Genomic DNA, 21004 nt, shown 5'->3' on the forward strand with positions numbered 1-21004 from the left:
GATTTGAGAGAAAAAGCATAAGTTAAAGCACAAATATGGAAAGAAGACATAAATAGCTTCACGTTCAGCTAGAATTTATCCAGTTTTAAGAGAAATTGTGGATGTTAAGGAGGTTTTAGGCTGTGATTAGTGTGGTTTCTGTGGATTTCTAATGGAGAGGGCCTGTTTTTAATGAAAATGTGTGACTTTGCTCTGAATCTGAGGTGATTTGAAAGAAAAAGCATAATTTATAGCACAAATATGGAAAGAAGACATAAATAGCTTCATGTTAAAATAGAATTTATCCAGTTTTAAGAGAAATTGTGGATGTTAAGGAGGTTTTAGGCTGTGATTAGTGTGGTTTCTGTGGATTTCCCTGTATTTCTAATGGAGAGGGACAGTGCTGATTCTAAGGTCAATTTCTCAAAAACCATTTTAGTAATGAGAGAGAAAGATACAAGCACACTTCTGCAGACCCAGACGCACGTTTTGATGTATGATGTGTATGGGTTTGGCGAAAACTGTGGGAGGAGAAGCGCGTCGACCGTGGTGACACGTGATGGAACTTTCAGTTGTAATGGTAATACTAGAAAATTTCTGAAGAAATTTTGATGGGTGCCCAGCTGCTGCCCGTCTTCTGCCCGTCCACACACACACACACAAATGAGAGCTGAGAAGCTGGTAGTTGCCAGATATTTCAAATCCAGTCTGAAAAATGAGATTTTGGCTTGTTCTGGTGAAACCTGCCTGCTTTATACAGCATGAGTGAGGTTAACCACACAGAAGCCAGAGAGAGACAGAGGAGGACAGGCTGTGTCCCCTGAGAACAAACAGCTGTTTGAATGGATTTAAAAGTCAAAATTAAAAAAAAATTAACTTTTCAGTAAGAGAAAGGTCTGCTGAAGACACTGATGTGATTTATATCAAGGTCCTGTGTAAAATATAGGTTTTATAGCAGTTTGAATGCAGCCCTCACTGTCACTTTAAATGAGTGAAGGAGGGCCTGTTTCACATGGAAATGTGTGATTTTGCTCTGAATCTGAGGTGATTTGAGAGAAAAAGCATAAGTTAAAGCACAAATATGGAAAGAAGACATAAATAGCTTCATGTTAAGCTAGAATTTATCCAGTTTTAAGAGAAATTGTGGATGTTAAGGAGGTTTTAGGCTGTGATTAGTGTGGTTTCTGTGGATTTCTAATGGAGAGGGCCTGTTTTTAATGAAAATGTGTGACTTTGCTCTGAATCTGAGGTGATTTGAAAGAAAAAGCATAATTTATAGCACAAATATGGAAAGAAGACATAAATAGCTTCATTTTGAGCAAGAATTTATCCAGTTTTAACAATAATAGTGGATGTTAGGGAGGTTTTAGGCTGTGATTAGTGTGGTTTCTGTGGATTTCCCTGTATTTCTAATGGAGAGGGACAGTGCTGATTCTAAGGTCAATTTCTCAAAAACCATTTTAGTAATGAGAGAGAAAGATACAAGCACACCTCTGCAGACCCAGACGCACGTTTTGATGTATGATGTGTATGGGTTTGGCGAAAACTGTGGGAGGAGAAGCGCGTCGACCGTGGTGACACGTGATGGAACTTTCAGTTGTAATGGTAATACTAGAAAATTTCTGAAGAAATTTTGATGGGTGCCCAGCTGCTATGGTGAAGGTCAAGCATTAGATACTTCAAATCCAGTCTGAAAAATGAGATTTTGGCTTGTTCTGGTGAAACCTGCCTGCTTTATACAGCATGAGTGAGGTTAACCACACAGGAGCCAGAGAGAGACAGAGGAGGACAGGCTGTGTCCCCTGACAACAAACAGCTGTTTCAATGGATTTAAAAGTCAAAATTAAAAAAAAAAAAAACTTTTCAGTAAGAGAAAGCTCTGCTGAAGACACTGATGTGATTTATATCAAGGTCCTGTGTAAAATATAGGTTTTATAGCAGTTTGAATGCAGCCCTCACTGTCACTTTAAATGAGTGAAGGAGGGCCTGTTTATCATGGAAATGTGTGATTTTGCTCTGAATCAGAGGTGATTTGAGAGAAAAAGCATAAGTTAAAGCACAAATATGGAAAGAAGACATAAATAGCTTCACGTTAAGCTAGAATTTATCCAGTTTTAAGAGAAATTGTGGATGTTAAGGAGGTTTTAGGCTGTGATTAGTGTGGTTTCTGTGGATTTCTAATGGAGAGGGCCTGTTTTTAATGAAAATGTGTGACTTTGCTCTGAATCTGAGGTGATTTGAAAGAAAAAGCATAATTTATTGCACAAATATGGAAAGAAGACATAAATAGCTTCATTTTGAGCAAGAATTTATCCAGTTTTAACAAAAATAGTGGATGTTAGGGAGGTTTGGGCCTGTGATTAGTGTGGTTTCTGTGGATTTCCCTGTATTTCTAATGGAGAGGGACAGTGCTGATTCTAAGGTCAATTTCTCAAAAACCATTTTAGTAATGAGAGAGAAAGATACAAGCACACTTCTGCAGACCCAGACGCACGTTTTGATGTATGATGTGTATGGGTTTGGCGAAAACTGTGGGAGGAGAAGCGCGTCGACCGTGGTGACACGTGATGGAACTTTCAGTTGTAATGGTAATACTAGAAAATTTCTGAAGAAATTTTGATGGGTGCCCAGCTGCTGCCCGTCTTCTGCCCGTCCACACACACACACAGATGAGAGCTGAGAGCTGCTAGTTGCCAGATATTTCAAATCCAGTCTGAAAAATGAGATTTTGGCTTGTTCTGGTGAAACCTGCCTGCTTTATACAGCATGAGTGAGTTTAACCACACAGAAGCCAGAGAGAGAGAGGAGGACAGGCTGTGTCCCCTGAACACAAACAGCTGTTTCAATGGATTTATAAGTCCCATTGAAAAAAAATTGAACTTTTCAATAAGAGAAAGGTCTGCTGAAGACACTGATGTGATTTATATCAAGGTCCTGTGTAAAATATAGGTTTTATAGCAGTTTGAATGCAGCCCTCACTGTCACTTTAAATGAGTGAAGGAGGGCCTGTTTATAATGGAAATGTGTCATTTTGCTCTGAATCTGAGGTGATTTGAGAGAAAAAGCATAAGTTAAAGCACAAATATGGAGAGAAGACATAAATAGCTTCATGTTAAGCTAGAATTGATCCAGTTTTAAGAGAAATTGTGGATGTTAAGGAGGTTTTACGCTGTGATTAGTGTGGTTTCTGTGGATTTCTAATGGAGAGGGCCTGTTTTTAATGAAAATGTGTTACTTTGCTCTGAATCTGAGGTGATTTGAAAGAAAAAGCATAATTTATAGCACAAATATGGAAAGAAGACATAAATAGCTTCATTTTGAGCAAGAATTTATCCAGTTTTAACAAAAATAGTGGATGTTAGGGAGGTTTTAGGCTGTGATTAGTGTGGTTTCTGTGGATTTCCCTGTATTTCTAATGGAGAGGGACAGTGCTGATTCTAAGGTCATTTTCTCAAAAACCATTTTAGTAATGAGAGAGAAAGATACAAGCACACTTCTGCAGACCCAGACGCACGTTTTGATGTATGATGTGTATGGGTTTGGCGAAAACTGTGGGAGGAGAAGCGCGTCGACCGTGGTGACACGTGATGGAACTTTCAGTTGTAATGGTAATACTAGAAAATTTCTGAAGAAATTTTGATGGGTGCCCAGCTGCTGCCCGTCTTCTGCCCGTCCACACACACACACACAGATGAGAGCTGTGCTGTGCTGAGAGACCTGCTAGTTGCCAGTCAAGCATTAGGTATTTCAGTATTAAACTAAGGTACAGAGATAAGCTGAAACATAGTTTAACATTTGAGATCCTGGCCTGCTGTGGTGAAACCTGCCTGCTTTGGGCAGCATGAGGGACAGACGGCTGGCTTAATAGATGGCTTAAACAAGGTTTTTAATGTCTTAATCACACAATGAACCACTTTACACTTTAAATGGTGGCAGCCATTATGTTTACCTGATTAAGGAGGACAGTTTAAACAGCCAATCACCTGCTCAGTTACTGGTCTTTTAGCCAACCGAGTCCCCTTTTGGGGGGGTTGAAGCAGAGATCCCAGAGGAGGAGGACAGAAAGTAATGTTCAGACATACTGACAGTTTAAATGTGTTTATTTAGCAACAACAGCTCATTATAATTCAGTCAGTTTTGATAAACTTTAACATGTCACAGTCTATAATAGGGGTCCCTGTGTAGAGAACTATCTGTAAGCATTCACCATCACAGTAAGAGGAAGACATGAGGACATTAAACCCAACAACATTCAAATCTTACCTCTGTCCTATGGTGATAGAAACTCCAGTCTTCATCGGAGTCCTCGGTCACATCTGTGTTTGCTGAAGGTTGTTTGGGTCACTGCAGCTGATGGGAGTCTTTCTCTGCTTCATAAGACAAAAAGAGAGGAAACCAAATGTTGAGTTTCATGTAGATAAATTTTCTTTTTTTTGATTGAACACAAAAAATATTTAAAGTACAATCAATGTATTGAGTAAAGATAAAAACACTCACCTTTTTTCATAGTTCTTCTCCTTGGACACGTCACGATGCAGTTTGAATCCTCCTGTGGAAGGGCAGGTGTTCGGTTCAGCAGGACCTCAGATGGAAAGCTGGACACACAATCATTAACAGCATTAATCATAAACAGACACCCTTACTGTATGTGAGCTGTGAGGGGAAGTGTCAGTACTTACTTTAGACCTTTTTGTCCGTCTCTGCAGCATCTGCATGATGACTGTAGTCTGGATTCATGCTGGTTGCTCATGTTTTAAAAGCTGGAGACAACAATCATGAAATTAGCACCAAGCACACATGATGAAAAGCACTGAAACTGTCTTCATACATGTAGAAGTCTCACCTGTAAGTGCAGCGTTACATCTAATGAGGTCCTGCTTCTCCAACTGAAGATGCTGCATCAGTGTTTTCTGGTGGGGGGGGGGGGGGGGGGTGTTTGGTTTCTCTGACAGAAGAAAAACAAAAGCATGATAACTTCTAATGAATAAATGGAACAATCTGGTGATGTTATGAGTTAAGGATTCACGTTAAACAGAGTGAAGTGTGAGGTGTAACTCTGAACCTTTGACTCCAACATTTACCTCAGTTTCATCTTTTTCTCTGTCTGACTGAAGCTTCTCCGTCTCTGTCCTGTCTGCCTTCTCTGAGCTTGTCATCACTGGTGGTGTAGCTCTCCAACTGAACAAACTCATGATACTCTTCTCACAAAAACATGGTCAAGGATGATAAACTAATTGTCAAAGCATCACCGTGCCAGCACGGTACAGCAATCAGGAGGAATCACACTCTACTAGTTAAGCCATGATCCTCAAAGTTCATATTTCACTGATTGGAAGATATGTACAATAATTAACATAATTGCCAACTGTCAAATAAAATACCATGATTATAATTCAAAAGTGCTCATGACTTGAGAATATATAGACGAATAAATAGATGAATAAATAGACATAAAAATGGATAAATAAGCTAAATGAGCACTGAACACAAGCCATATTCTGTTCAAATCACAATGCATTCACATTCTGACTCATTCGACACCAGCAAATAGCTTTTGCCGTCGAGCGCGTTCAAGTTCAGGCTGCGGGCTAACAATGTAGCATGCTAAGCTAAGGCAGGCACACAGAAACATCGGCGGAAGGAAAATTAGCAAATACGTTGTCTTTATTTAACTCGAAGACGTCATATTTCCGCCACGATCAACGACAGATAATGTTCAATATAACTGGTCAACACAAGCCTTATACTGAAATAAACTCATTAAATTCATATTCCAACAAGTTCAATTTGAACAAGCTTTTGCCGTCGAGCGCGTTCAAGTTCAGGCTGCGGGCTAACAATGTAGCATGCTAAGCTAAGGCAGGCACACAGAAACATCGGCGGAAGGAAAATTAGCAAATACGTTGTCTTTATTTAACTGGGAGACGGTCATATTTCCGCCACGATCAACGACAGATAATGTTCAATATAACCACAACGTAAATTCATAGCTTTCACAGCATTCCACGCCAGACAGCGGGCTAATAGTGTAGCATGCTAAACAAAGCAGTCACACCGAAACATCGGCGGAAGGAAAATTAGCAAATACCTCGTCTTTATTTAACTGGGAGACGGTCATATTTCCGCCACGATCAACGACAGATAATGTTCAATATAACCACAACGTAAATTCATAGCTTTCACAGCATTCCACGCCAGACAGCGGGCTAATAGTGTAGCATGCTAAACAAGGCAGCCACACCGAAACATCGGCGGAAGGAAAATTAGCAAATACCTCGTCTTTATTTAACTGGAAGACGGTCATATTTCCGCCACGATCAACGACAGATAATGTTCAATATAACCACAACGTAAATTCATAGCCTTCATAGCATTCCACGCCAAACAGCGGGTTTATAGTGTAGCATGCTAAACAAAGCAGTCACACCGAAACATCGGCGGAAGGAAAATTAGCAAATACCTCGTCTTTATTTAACTGGGAGACGGTCATATTTCCGCCACGATCAACGACAGATAATGTTCAATATAACCACAACGTAAATTCATAGCTTTCACAGCATTCCACGCCAGACAGCGGGCTAATAGTGTAGCATGCTAAACAAGGCAGCCACACCGAAACATCGGCGGAAGGAAAATTAGCAAATACCTCGTCTTTATTTAACTGGAGGACGGTCATATTTCCGCCACGATCAACGACAGATAATGTTCAATATAACCAAACCAAGCAAAAAATAGATCTTACCTGAACAAAGCTCGCCAGACAGAAAGACTACTCAAGAATATTCGAAGAAGCAGGGGCGAAGTGACGATCCAACAACCAATGAAAACAGTGGAATTGCTGACGTGTGTCGTCAAGCTTCTGGTATGACGCTGTTAAAACAGCTGATGTGTTGATCATAATGGAAAACATATGAGTCCGTGCGCGCTGTCGCGCGCATTTGTCTCGTGAGTGGCACGAACCTGTTATCACAGCTGATGTGTTGATCATAATGGAAAACATATGAGTCCGTGCGCGCTGTCGCGCGCATTTGTCTCGTGAGTGGCACGAACCTGTTATCACAGCTGATGTGTTGATCATAATGGAAAACATATGAGTCAGTGCGCGCTATCGCGCGCATTTGTTTCGTGAGGGCTAGCATGACGCTGTTGATAGCTGATCATAATGGAAAACATATGAGTCCGTGCGCGCTGTCGCGCGCATTTGTCTCGTGAGTGGCACGAACCTGTTATCACAGCTGATGTGTTGATCATAATGGAAAACATATGAGTCAGTGCGCGCTTTCGCGCGCATTTGTCTCGTGAGGGCTAGAATGACGCTGTTATGATAGATGTGTTGATCATAATGGAAAGCATATGAGTCAGTGCGCGCTATCGCGCGCATTTGTTTCGTGAGCGGCTAGCATGACGCTGTTGGGTCAGTGCGCGCTGTCGCGCGCATTTGTCTCGTGAGCGGCTAGCATGACGCTGTTGGGTCAGTGCGCGCTGTCGCGCGCATTTGTCTCGTGAGCGGCTAGCATGACGCTGTTGGGTCAGTGCGCGCTGTCGCGCGCATTTGTCTCGTGAGCAGCTGGCATGAAGCTGTTTTCACAGTTTTGGCTGCCTGCTGACAGACAGAGGCTGTCATGTTATATTGTATTAGGAGCACAGATAAAACAGGCTGGCATAATGCTGTTACAGCAGGCCAGCCTGCTTGGCTCTGCCCTCATCCGCCATCTTGATTCTGCCCTCATCAGCTGTGATAGAACAGGGCAGCCTTCTTGGGTGTGGTCAGCATTAGTTGCTATGGGCAACAGCTGTGCCTGCCAACTGCCAACTGCCGAATTCTGCACCTCACTTTGTCCCCTTAAAATCATGGGGTTTTCATATTGAGGCAGAAATCTGGAACAAAACGCTCGCTGTTCGAAAAGTAGAAGTCGTATCCGAATAATTCTTTCACCGTGAGCGCCAGAAGGCCCGGGGGAAGCCAGCGGTGTCATTTTTATTCTTCTAACCCCCGTGGCTCCTTTATTATGGCAGTTTTAAAATGATTTTTCACACTGATTTCAGGGCTCGGCCGTTTTATAATGGGATGGAATGTTCCCTCTCTGCGCTCAGAGGGGATTTGTGAGAAATCTGTGAGGCCCAGCTCAATGACAGTCACATTGGGTGAAAGACAACTAAAATACCTACGTTTTGATGTATAATTTATCAAGATCAGGCAGATATTTTGGACGTGAGAGGCATTTGTTCGAGAAATTGTTTTTTAAAGATTTTTAGAGTGACAGTTAGAGTGTAACTGACATTAGACGACCTCCTCTGGACACCTAAAACGTAAACTGCCGTTGTGTCAAAGCCGTATAAGCTATTAACAAGCCCTTTACCACAGTTAAAGCTGAGTCTTTCCTGTCACACACAAACTTTGAATGATGTGTGTGTGACGCTGTATGGCTGAGTTCAGAGGCCTCCAATGTGAGGCAGTTTGGGGCTCTTCGAGCCCCAAACTGCCTCTTTTTGGCCTTCTCCATTCATTTTCCCATTGACAATTTGCCCGCTTTTTCCCATTTATCCGCTATTCCGGTCGAGTAATGAGAGAGAAAAGTAATAGCACACTTCTGCCCATCGGCGCGCACGCAGCCATGTATTTTTTATTTTAGTCGGACCTTCGCTGCGGGCCGAGTTACGCGCCGAAAAACGTGACGGAAACGGAAGAATAATAATAAGTATGAGCAATAGTAATATGTGTGCCCTGCCTATGGCATGGGGCACCCATAACTAGAAAATTTCTGAAGAAATTTTGATGGGTGCCCAGCTGCTGCCCGTCTTCTGCCCGTCCACACACACACACAGATGAGAGCTGAGAAGCTGGTAGTTGCCAGTCAAGCATTATATGATCATAATCCAGTCTTAAATATGAGATTCAGGCTTGTTCTGGTGAAACCTGCCTGCTTTAGACAGCATGAGTGAGGTTAACCACACAGGAGCCAGAGAGAGACAGAGGAGGACAGGCTGTGTCCCCTGACAACAAACAGCTGTTTCAATGGATTTAAAAGTCAAAATTAAAAAAAAATTAACTTTTCAGTCAGAGAAAGGTCTGCTGAAGACACTGATGTGATTTATATCAAGGTCCTGTGTAAAATATAGGTTTTATAGCAGTTTGAATGCAGCCCTCACTGTCACTTTAAATGAGTGAAGGAGGGCCTGTTTATCATGGAAATGTGTGATTTTGCTCTGAATCTGAGGTGATTTGAGAGAAAAAGCATAAGTTAAAGCACAAATATGGAAAGAAGACATAAATAGCTTCATGTTAAGCTAGAATTTATCCAGTTTTAAGAGAAATTGTGGATGTTAAGGAGGTTTTAGGCTGTGATTAGTGTGGTTTCTGTGGATTTCTAATGGAGAGGGCCTGTTTTTAATGAAAATGTGTGACTTTGCTCTGAATCTGAGGTGATTTGAAAGAAAAAGCATAATTTATAGCACAAATATGGAAAGAAGACATAAATAGCTTCATTTTGAGCAAGAATTTATCCAGTTTTAACAAAAATTGTGGATGTTAAGGAGGTTTTAGGCTGTGATTAGTGTGGTTTCTGTGGATTTCCCTGTATTTCTAATGGAGAGGGACAGTGCTGATTCTAAGGTCAATTTCTCAAAAACCATTTTAGTAATGAGAGAGAAAGATACAAGCACACTTCTGCAGACCCAGACGCACGTTTTGATGTATGATGTGTATGGGTTTGGCGAAAACTGTGGGAGGAGAAGCGCGTCGACCGTGGTGACACCTGATGGAACTTTCAGTTGTAATGGTAATACTAGAAAATTTCTGAAGAAATTTTGATGGGTGCCCAGCTGCTGCCCGTCTTCTGCCCGTCCACACACACACACAGATGAGAGCTGAGAAGCTGGTAGTTGCCAGTCAAGCATTATATGATCATAATCCAGTCTTAAATATGAGATTCAGGCTTGTTCTGGTGAAACCTGCCTGCTTTTTACAGCATGAGTGAGTTTAACCACACAGAAGCCAGAGAGAGACAGAGGAGGACAGGCTGTGTCCCCTGACAACAAACAGCTGTTTCAATGGATTTATAAGTCCCATTGAAAAAAAATTTAACTTTTCAATAAGAGAAAGGTCTGCTGAAGACACTGATGTGATTTATATCAAGGTCCTGTGTAAAATATAGGTTTTATAGCAGTTTGAATGCAGCCCTCACTGTCACTTTAAATGAGTGAAGGAGGGCCTGTTTATAATGGAAATGTGTGATTTTGCTCTGAATCTGAGGTGATTTGAGAGAAAAAGCATAAGTTAAAGCACAAATATGGAAAGAAGACATAAATAGCTTCATGTTAAGCTAGAATTTATCCAGTTTTAAGAGAAATTGTGGATGTTAAGGAGGTTTTAGGCTGTGATTAGTGTGGTTTCTGTGGATTTCTAATGGAGAGGGCCTGTTTTTAATGAAAATGTGTGACTTTGCTCTGAATCTGAGGTGATTTGAAAGAAAAAGCATAATTTATAGCACAAATATGGAAAGAAGACATAAATAGCTTCATGTTAAGCTAGAATTTATCCAGTTTTAACAAAAATTGTGGATGTTAAGGAGGTTTTAGGCTGTGATTAGCGTGGTTTCTGTGCATTTCCCTGTATTTCTAATGGAGAGGGACAGTGCTGATTCTAAGGTCATTTTCTCAAAAACCATTTTAGTAATGAGAGAGAAAGATACAAGCACACCTCTGCAGACCCAGACGCACGTTTTGATGTATGATGTGTATGGGTTTGGCGAAAACTGTGGGAGGAGAAGCGCGTCGACCGTGGTGACACGTGATGGAACTTTCAGTTGTAATGGTAATACTAGAAAATTTCTGAAGAAATTTTGATGGGTGCCCAGCTGCTGCCCGTCTTCTGCCCGTCCACACACACACAGATGAGAGCTGAGAGCTGCTAGTTGCCAGATATTTCAAATCCAGTCTGAAAAATTAGATTTTGGTTTGTTCTGGTGAAACCTGCCTGCTTTATACAGCATGAGTGAGGTTAACCACACACAGAAGCCAGAGAGAGAGAGGAGGACAGGCTGTGTCCCCTGACAACAAACAGCTGTTTCAATGGATTTAAAAGTCAAAATTAAAAAAAAATTAACTTTTCAGTAAGAGAAAGGTCTGCTGAAGACACTGATGTGATTTATATCAAGGTACTGTGTAAAATATAGGTTTTATAGCAGTTTGAATGCAGCCCTCACTGTCACTTTAAATGAGTGAAGGAGGGCCTGTTTATCATGGAAATGTGTGATTTTGCTCTGAATCTGAGGTGATTTGAGAGAAAAAGCATAAGTTAAAGCACAAATATGGAAAGAAGACATAAATAGCTTCATGTTAAGCTAGAATTTATCCAGTTTTAAGAGAAATTGTGGATGTTAAGGAGGTTTTAGGCTGTGATTAGTGTGGTTTCTGTGGATTTCTAATGGAGAGGGCCTGTTTTTAATGAAAATGTGTGACTTTGCTCTGAATCTGAGGTGATTTGAAAGAAAAAGCATAATTTATAGCACAAATATGGAAAGAAGACATAAATAGCTTCATGTTAAGCTAGAATTGATCCAGTTTTAACAATAATTGTGGATGTTAAGGAGGTTTTAGGCTGTGATTAGTGTGGTTTCTGTGGATTTCCCTGTATTTCTAATGGAGAGCGACAGTGCTGATTCTAAGGTCATTTTCTCAAAAACCATTTTAGTAATGAGAGAGAAAGATACAAGCACACATCTGCAGACCCAGACGCACGTTTTGATGTATGATGTGTATGGGTTTGGCGAAAACTGTGGGAGGAGAAGCGCGTCGACCGTGGTGACACGTGATGGAACTTTCAGTTGTAATGGTAATACTAGAAAATTTCTGAAGAAATTTTGATGGGTGCCCAGCTGCTGCCCGTCTTCTGCCCGTCCACACACACACACACAGAGAGGCTATGGTGAAGGTCAAGCATTACATACTTCAAATCCAGTCTGAAAAATGAGATTTTGGCTTGTTCTGGTGAAACCTGCCTGCTTTATACAGCATGAGTGAGGTTAACCACACAGGAGCCAGAGAGAGACAGAGGAGGACAGGCTGTGTCCCCTGACAACAAACAGCTGTTTCAATGGATTTATAAGTCCCATTGAAAAAAAATTGAACTTTTCAATAAGAGAAAGGTCTGCTGAAGACACTGATGTGATTTATATCAAGGTCCTGTGTAAAATATAGGTTTTATAGCAGTTTGAATGCAGCCCTCACTGTCACTTTAAATGAGTGAAGGAGGGCCTGTTTATAATGGAAATGTGTGATTTTGCTCTGAATCTGAGGTGATTTGAGAGAAAAAGCATAAGTTAAAGCACAAATATGGAAAGAAGACATAAATAGCTTCATGTTAAGCTAGAATTTATCCAGTTTTAAGAGAAATTGTGGATGTTAAGGAGGTTTTAGGCTGTGATTAGTGTGGTTTCTGTGGATTTCTAATGGAGAGGGCCTGTTTTTAATGAAAATGTGTGACTTTGCTCTGAATCTGAGGTGATTTGAAAGAAAAAGCATAATTTATTGCACAAATATGGAAAGAAGACATAAATAGCTTCATTTTGAGCAAGAATTTATCCAGTTTTAACAAAAATAGTGGATGTTAGGGAGGTTTGGGCCTGTGATTAGTGTGGTTTCTGTGGATTTCCCTGTATTTCTAATGGAGAGGGACAGTGCTGATTCTAAGGTCAATTTCTCAAAAACCATTTTAGTAATGAGAGAGAAAGATACAAGCACACTTCTGCAGACCCAGACGCACGTTTTGATGTATGATGTGTATGGGTTTGGCGAAAACTGTGGGAGGAGAAGCGCGTCGACCGTGGTGACACGTGATGGAACTTTCAGTTGTAATGGTAATACTAGAAAATTTCTGAAGAAATTTTGATGGGTGCCCAGCTGCTGCCCGTCTTCTGCCCGTCCACACACACACACAGATGAGAGCTGAGAAGCTGGTAGTTGCCAGTCAAGCATTATATGATCATAATCCAGTCTTAAATATGAGATTCAGGCTTGTTCTGGTGAAACCTGCCTGCTTTATACAGCATGAGTGAGTTTAACCACACAGAAGCCAGAGAGAGACAGAGGAGGACAGGCTGTGTCCCCTCAACACAAACAGCTGTTTCAATGGATTTATAAGTCCCATTGAAAAAAAATTGAACTTTTCAATAAGTGAAACCAGCCTGCTTTGGGCAGCATGAGGGAGAGACGGCTGGCTTAATAGATGGCTTAAACAAGGTTTTTAATGTCTTAATCACACAATGAACCACTTTACACTTTACATGGTGGCAGCCATTATGTTTACCTGATTAAGGAGGAGAGTTTAAACAGCCAATCACCTGCTCAGTTACTGGTCTTTTAGCCAACCGAGTCCCCTTTTGGGGGGGGTTGAAGCAGAGATCCCAGAGGAGGAGGACAGAAAGTAATGTTCAGACATACTGACAGTTTAAATGTGTTTATTTAGCAACAACAGCTCATTATAATTCAGTCAGTTTTGATAAACTGATAAACTTTAACATGTCACAGTCTATAATAGGGGTCCCTGTGTAGAGAAATATCTGTAAGCATTCACCATCACAGTAAGAGGAAGACATGAGGACATTAAACCCAACAACATTCAAATCTTACCTCTGTCCTATGGTGATAGAAACTCCAGTCTTCATCGGAGTCCTCGGTCACATCTGTGGTCGCTGAAGGTTGTTTGGGTCACTGCAGCTGATGGGAGTCTTTCTCTGCTTCATTCTGCTTTGAATCCTCCTGTGAAAGCGCAGGTGTTCGGTTCAGCAGGACCTCAGATGGAAAGCTGGACACACAATCATTAACAGCATTAATCATAAACAGACATCCTTACTGTATGTGAGCTGTGAGGGGAAGTGTCAGTACTTACTTTAGACCTTTTTGTCTGTCTCTGCAGCATCTGCATGATGACTGTAGTCTGGATTCATGCTGCTTTCCATCTGGTTGCTCATGTTTTAAAAGCTGGAGACAACAATCATGAAATTAGCACCAAGCACACATGATGAAAAGCACTGAAACTGTCTTCATACATGTAGAAGTCTCACCTGTAAGTGCAGCGTTACATCTAATGAGGTCCTGCTTCTCCAACTGAAGATGCTGCATCAGTGTTTTCTGGTGGGGGGGGGGTGTTTGGTTTCTCTGACAGAAGAAAAACAAAAGCATGATAACTTCTAATGAATAAATGGAACAATCTGGTGATGTTATGAGTTAAGGATTCACGTTAAACAGAGTGAAGTGTGAGGTGTAACTCTGAACCTTTGACTCCAACATTTACCTCAGTTTCATCTTTTTCTCTGTCTGACTGAAGCTGCTCCGTCTCTGTCCTGTCTGCCTTCTCTGAGCTTCTCATCACTGGTGGTGTAGCTCTCCGACTGAACAAGCTCTTCTCACAAAAACATGGTCAAGGATGATAAACTAATTGTCAAAGCATCACCGTGCCAGCACGGTACAGCAATCAGGAAGAATCACACTCTACTAGTTAAGCCATGATCCTCAAAGTTCATATTTCACTGATTGGAAGATATGTACAATAATTAACATAATTGCCAACTGTCAAATAAAATACCATGATTATAATTCAAAAGTGCTCATGACTTGAGAATATATAGACGAATAAATAGATGAATAAATAGACATAAAAATGGATAAATAAGCTAAATGAGCACTGAACACAAGCCATATTCTGTTCAAATCACAATGCATTCACATTCTGACTCATTCGACACCAGCACATAGCTTTTGCCGTCGAGAGCATTCAAGTTCAGGCTGCGGGCTAACAATGTAGCATGCTAACATGAGGCAGAGACACAGACACATTAGCCGAAGGAAATGTAGCAAATACCTTATTCTTTGTTTAACTCAAATACGTTCATATTTCCGCCAAGCTCAACGACATATAATGTTCAATATAACCACTAGACACAAGCCTTATACTGAAATAAAGTCATTAAATTCATGTTCCAACAAGTTCAATTGAACAAGCTTTTGCCGTCGAGAGCGTTCAAGTTCAGGCTGCGGGCTAACAATGTAGCATGCTAACATGAGGCAGAGACACAGACACATTAGCCGAAGGAAATGTAGCAAATACCTTATTCTTTGTTTAACTCAAATACGTTCATATTTCCGCCAAGCTCAACGACATATAATGTTCAATATAACCACTAGACACAAGCCTTATACTGAAATAAAGTCATTAAATTCATGTTCCAACAAGTTCAATTGAACAAGCTTTTGCCGTCGAGCGCGTTCAAGTTCAGGCTGCGGGCTAACAATGTAGCATGCTAAGCTAAGGCAGGCACACAGAAACATCGGCGGAAGGAAAATTAGCAAATACCTCGTCTTTATTTAACTGGGAGACGGTCATATTTCCGCCACGATCAACGACAGATAATGTTCAATATAACTAGTCAACACAAGCCTTATACTGAAATAAACTCATTAAATTCATATTCCAACAAGTTCAATTTGAACAAGCTTTTGCCGTCGAGCGCGTTCAAGTTCAGGCTGCGGGCTAACAATGTAGCATGCTAAACAAGGCAGTCACACCGAAACATCGGCGGAAGGAAAATTAGCAAATACCTCGTCTTTATTTAACTGGGAGACGGTCATATTTCCGCCACGATCAACGACAGATAATGTTCAATATAACCACAACGTAAATTCATAGCTTTCAAAGCATTCCACGCCAGACAGCGGGCTAATAGTGTAGCATGCTAAACAAAGCAGTCACACCGAAACATCGGCGGAAGGAAAATTAGCAAATACCTCGTCTTTATTTAACTGGGAGACGGTCATATTTCCGCCACGATCAACGACAGATAATGTTCAATATAACCACAACGTAAATTCATAGCTTTCACAGCATTCCACGCCAGACAGCGGGCTAATAGTGTAGCATGCTAAACAAGGCAGCCACACCGAAACATCGGCGGAAGGAAAATTAGCAAATACCTTGTCTTTATTTAACTGGAAGACGGTCATATTTCCGCCACGATCAACGACAGATAATGTTCAATATAACCACAACGTAAATTCATAGCTTTCACAGCATTCCACGCCAGACAGCGGGCTAATAGTGTAGCATGCTAAACAAGGCAGCCACACCGAAACATCGGCGGAAGGAAAATTAGCAAATACCTCGTCTTTATTTAACTGGAGGACGGTCATATTTCCGCCACGATCAACGACAGATAATGTTCAATATAACCAAACCAAGCAAAAAATAGATCTTACCTGAACAAAGCTCGCCAGACAGAAAGACTACTCAAGAATATTCGAAGAAGCAGGGGCGAAGTGACGATCCAACAACCAATGAAAACAGTGGAATTGCTGACGTGTGTCGTCAAGCGTCTGGTATGAAGCTGTTAAAACAGCTGATTGTGTTGATCATAATGGAAAACATATGAGTCCGTGCGCGCTGTCGCGCGCATTTGTCTCGTGAGTGGCACGAACCTGTTATCACAGCTGATGTGTTGATCATAATGGAAAACATATGAGTCAGTGCACGCTATCGCGCGCATTTGTTTCGTGAGGGCTAGCATGACGCTGTTGATAGCTGATCATAATGGAAAACATATGAGTCCGTGCGCGCTGTCGCGCGCATTTGTCTCGTGAGTGGCACGAACCTGTTATCACAGCTGATGTGTTGATCATAATGGAAAACATATGAGTCAGTGCGCGCTATCGCGCGCATTTGTTTCGTGAGGGCTAGCATGACGCTGTTGATAGCTGATCATAATGGAAAACATATGAGTCCGTGCGCGCTGTCGCGCGCATTTGTCTCGTGAGTGGCACGAACCTGTTATCACAGCTGATGTGTTGATCATAATGGAAAACATATGAGTCAGTGCGCGCTGTCGCGCGCATTTGTCTCGTGAGGGCTAGAATGACGCTGTTATGATAGATGTGTTGATCATAATGGAAAGCATATGAGTCAGTGCGCGCTATCGCGCGCATTTGTCTCGTGAGCGGCTAGCATGACGCTGTTGGGTCAGTGCGCGCTGTCGCGCGCATTTGTCTCGTGAGCGGCTAGCATGACGCTGTTGGGTCAGTGCGCGCTGTCGCGCGCATTTGTCTCGTGAGCAGCTGGCATGAAGCTGTTTTCACAGTTTTGGCTGCCTGCTGACAGACAGAGGCTGTCATGTTATATTGTATTAGGAGCACAGATAAAACAGGCTGGCATAATGCTGTTACAGCAGGCCAGCCTGCTTGGCTCTGCCCTCATCCGCCATCTTGGCTCTGCCCTCATCAGCTGTGATAGAACAGGGCAGCCTTCTTGGGTGTGGTCAGCATTAGTTGCTATGGGCAACAGCTGTGCCTGCCAACTGCCAACTGCCGAATTCTGCACCTCACTTTGTCCCCTTAAAATCATGGGGTTTTCATATTGAGGCAGAAATCTGGAACAAAACGCTCGCTGTTCGAAAAGTAGAAGTCGTATCCGAATAATTCTTTCACCGTGAGCGCCAGAAGGCCCGGGGGAAGCCAGCGGTGTCATTTTTATTCTTCTAACCCCCGTGGCTCCTTTATTATGGCAGTTTTAAAATGATTTTTCACACTGATTTCAGGGCTCGGCCGTTTTATAATGGGATGGAATGTTCCCTCTCTGCGCTCAGAGGGGATTTGTGAGAAATCTGTGAGGCCCAGCTCAATGACAGTCACATTGGGTGAAAGACAACTAAAATACCTACGTTTTGATGTATAATTTATCAAGATCAGGCAGATATTTTGGACGTGAGAGGCATTTGTTCGAGAAATTGTTTTTTAAAGATTTTTAGAGTGACAGTTAGAGTGTAACTGACATTAGACGACCTCCTCTGGACACCTAAAACGTAAACTGCCGTTGTGTCAAAGCCGTATAAGCTATTAACAAGCCCTTTACCACAGTTAAAGCTGAGTCTTTCCTGTCACACACAAACTTTGAATGATGTGTGTGTGACGCTGTATGGCTGAGTTCAGAGGCCTCCAATGTGAGGCAGTTTGGGGCTCTTCGAGCCCCAAACTGCCTCTTTTTGGCCTTCTCCATTCATTTTCCCATTGACAATTTGCCCGCTTTTTCCCATTTATCCGCTATTTCTTTCGAGTAATGAGAGAGAAAAGTAATAGCACACTTCTGCCCATCGGCGCGCACGCAGCCATGTATTTTTTATTTTAGTCGGACCTTCGCTGCGGGCCGAGTAACGCGCCGAAAAACGTGACGGAAACGGAAGAATAATAACTAGAAAATTTCTGAAGAAATTTTGATGGGTGCCCAGCTGCTGCCCGTCTTCTGCCCGTCCACACACACACACAGATGAGAGCTGTGCTGAGAGACCTGCTAGTTGCCAGTCAAGCATTAGGTATTTCAAATCCACTATTAAACTAAGGTACAGAGATAAGCTCAAACATAGTTTAACATTTCAGATCCTGGCCTGCTGTGGTGAAACCTGCCTGCTTTGGGCAGCATGAGGGAGAGACGGCTGGCTTAATAGATGGCTTAAACAAGGTTTTTAATGTCTTAATCACACAATGAACCACTTTACACTTTAAATGGTGGCAGCCATTATGTTTACCTGATTAAGGAGGAGAGTTTAAACAGCCAATCACCTGCTCAGTTACTGGTCTTTTAGCCAACCGAGTCCCCTTTTGGGGGGGTTGAAGCAGAGATCCCAGAGGAGGAGGACAGAAAGTAATGTTCAGACATACTGACAGTTTAAATGTGTTTATTTAGCAACAACAGCTCATTATAATTCAGTCAGTTTTGATAAACTTTAACATGTCACAGTCTATAAATGTAGATACAATGAAACAATGACAAATATGATTGGAAAACAGAAATTGATGATCCTCATGTCCCTCCAGGCTCTGCTCTGCGTGTGTGGGGGGGGTCCCTGTGTAGAGAAATATCTGTAAGCATTCACCATCACAGTAAGAGGAAGACATGAGGACATTAAACCCAACAACATTCAAATCTTACCTCTGTCCTATGGTGATAGAAACTCCAGTCTTCATCGGAGTCCTCGGTCACATCTGTGTTTGCTCAAGGTTGTTTGGGTCACTGCAGCTGATGGGAGTCCTTCTCTGCTTCATAAGACAAAAAGAGAGGAAACCAAATGTTGAGTTTCATGTAGATAAATTTTCTTGTTTTTGATTCATCACAAAAAATATCTAAAGTACAATCAATGTATTGAGTAAAGATAAAAACACTCATCTTTTTTCATAGTTCTTCTCCTTGGACACGTCACGATGCAGTTTGAATCCTCCTGTGGAAGCGCAGGTGTTCGGTTCAGCAGGACCTCAGATGGAAAGCTGGACACACAATCATTAACAGCATTAATCATAAACAGACATCCTTACTGTATGTGAGCTGTGAGGGGAAGTGTCAGTACTTACTTTAGACCTTTTTGTCTGTCTCTGCAGCATCTGCATGATGACTGTAGTCTGGATTCATGCTGGTTGCTCATGTTTTAAAAGCTGGAGACAACAATCATGAAATTAGCACCAAGCACACATGATGAAAAGCACTGAAACTGTCTTCATACATGTAGAAGTCTCACCTGTAAGTGCAGCGTTACATCTAATGAGGTCCTGCTTCTCCAACCGAAGATGCTGCATGAGTGTTTTTCCCGGGGGGGGGGGGTTGTGTTGGTTTCTCTGAGAGAAGAAAAACAAAAGCATGATAACTTCTAATGAATAAATGGAACAATCTGGTGATGTTATGAGTTAAGGATTCACGTTAAACAGAGTGAAGTGTGAGGTGTAACTCTGAACCTTTGACTCCAACATTTACCTCAGTTTCATCTTTTTCTCTGTCTGACTGAAGCTGCTCCGTCTCTGTCCCGTCTGCCTTCTCTGAGCTTCTCATCACTGGTGGTGTAGCTCTCCGACTGAACAAACTCATGATGCTCTTCTCACAAAAACATGGTCAAGGATGATAAACTAATTGTCAAAGCATCACCGTGCCAGCACGGTACAGCAATCAGGAAGAATCACACTCTACTAGTTAAGCCATGATCCTCAAAGTTCATATTTCACTGATTGGAAGATATGTACAATAATTAACATAATTGCCAACTGTCAAATAAAATACCATGATTATAATTCAAAAGTGCTCATGACTTGAGAATATATAGACGAATAAATAGATGAATAAATAGACATAAAAATGGATAAATAAGCTAAATGAGCACTGAACACAAGCTATATTCTGTTCAAATCACAATGCATTCACATTCTGACTCATTCAACACCAGCACATAGCAAAATGAGCAGTCAAAACAAGCCATATTCTGTTCAAATCACAATGCATTCACATTCTGACTCATTCGACACCAGCACATAGCTTTTGCCGTCGAGAGCGTTCAAGTTCAGGCTGCGGGCTAACAATGTAGCATGCTAAACAAGGCAGTCACACAGAAACATCGGCGGAAGGAAAAGTAGCAAATACCTCGTCTTTATTTAACTGGAAGACGGTCATATTTCCGCCACGATCAACGACAGATAATGTTCAATATAACCACTCAACGTAAATTCATAGCCTTCATAGCATTCCACGCCAGACAGCGGGTTTATAGTGTAGCATGCTAAACAAGGCAGTCACACCGAAACATCGGCGGAAGGAAAATTAGCAAATAGCTCGTCTTTATTTAACTCGAAGACGGTCGTATTTCCGCCACGATCAACGGCAGATAATGTTCAATATAACCACAACGTAAATTCATAGCTTTCACAGCATTCCACGCCAGACAGCGGGCTAATAGTGTAGCATGCTAAACAAGGCAGTCACACCGAAACATCGGCGGAAGGAAAATTAGCAAATACCTCGTCTTTATTTAACTCGAAGACGGTCGTATTTCCGCCACGATCAACGGCAGATAATGTTCAATATAACCACAACGTAAATTCATAGCTTTCACAGCATTCCACGCCAGACAGCGGGCTAATAGTGTAGCATGCTAAACAAGGCAGTCACACCGAAACATCGGCGGAAGGAAAATTAGCAAATACCTCGTCTTTATTTAACTGGAAGACG

The sequence above is a fragment of the Leuresthes tenuis genome, unplaced genomic scaffold, assembly GCF_036924035.1.
Source record: "Leuresthes tenuis unplaced genomic scaffold, fLeuTen1.0.hap1 SCAF_14, whole genome shotgun sequence".
In the NCBI taxonomy this organism is placed as follows: domain Eukaryota; kingdom Metazoa; phylum Chordata; class Actinopteri; order Atheriniformes; family Atherinopsidae; genus Leuresthes; species Leuresthes tenuis.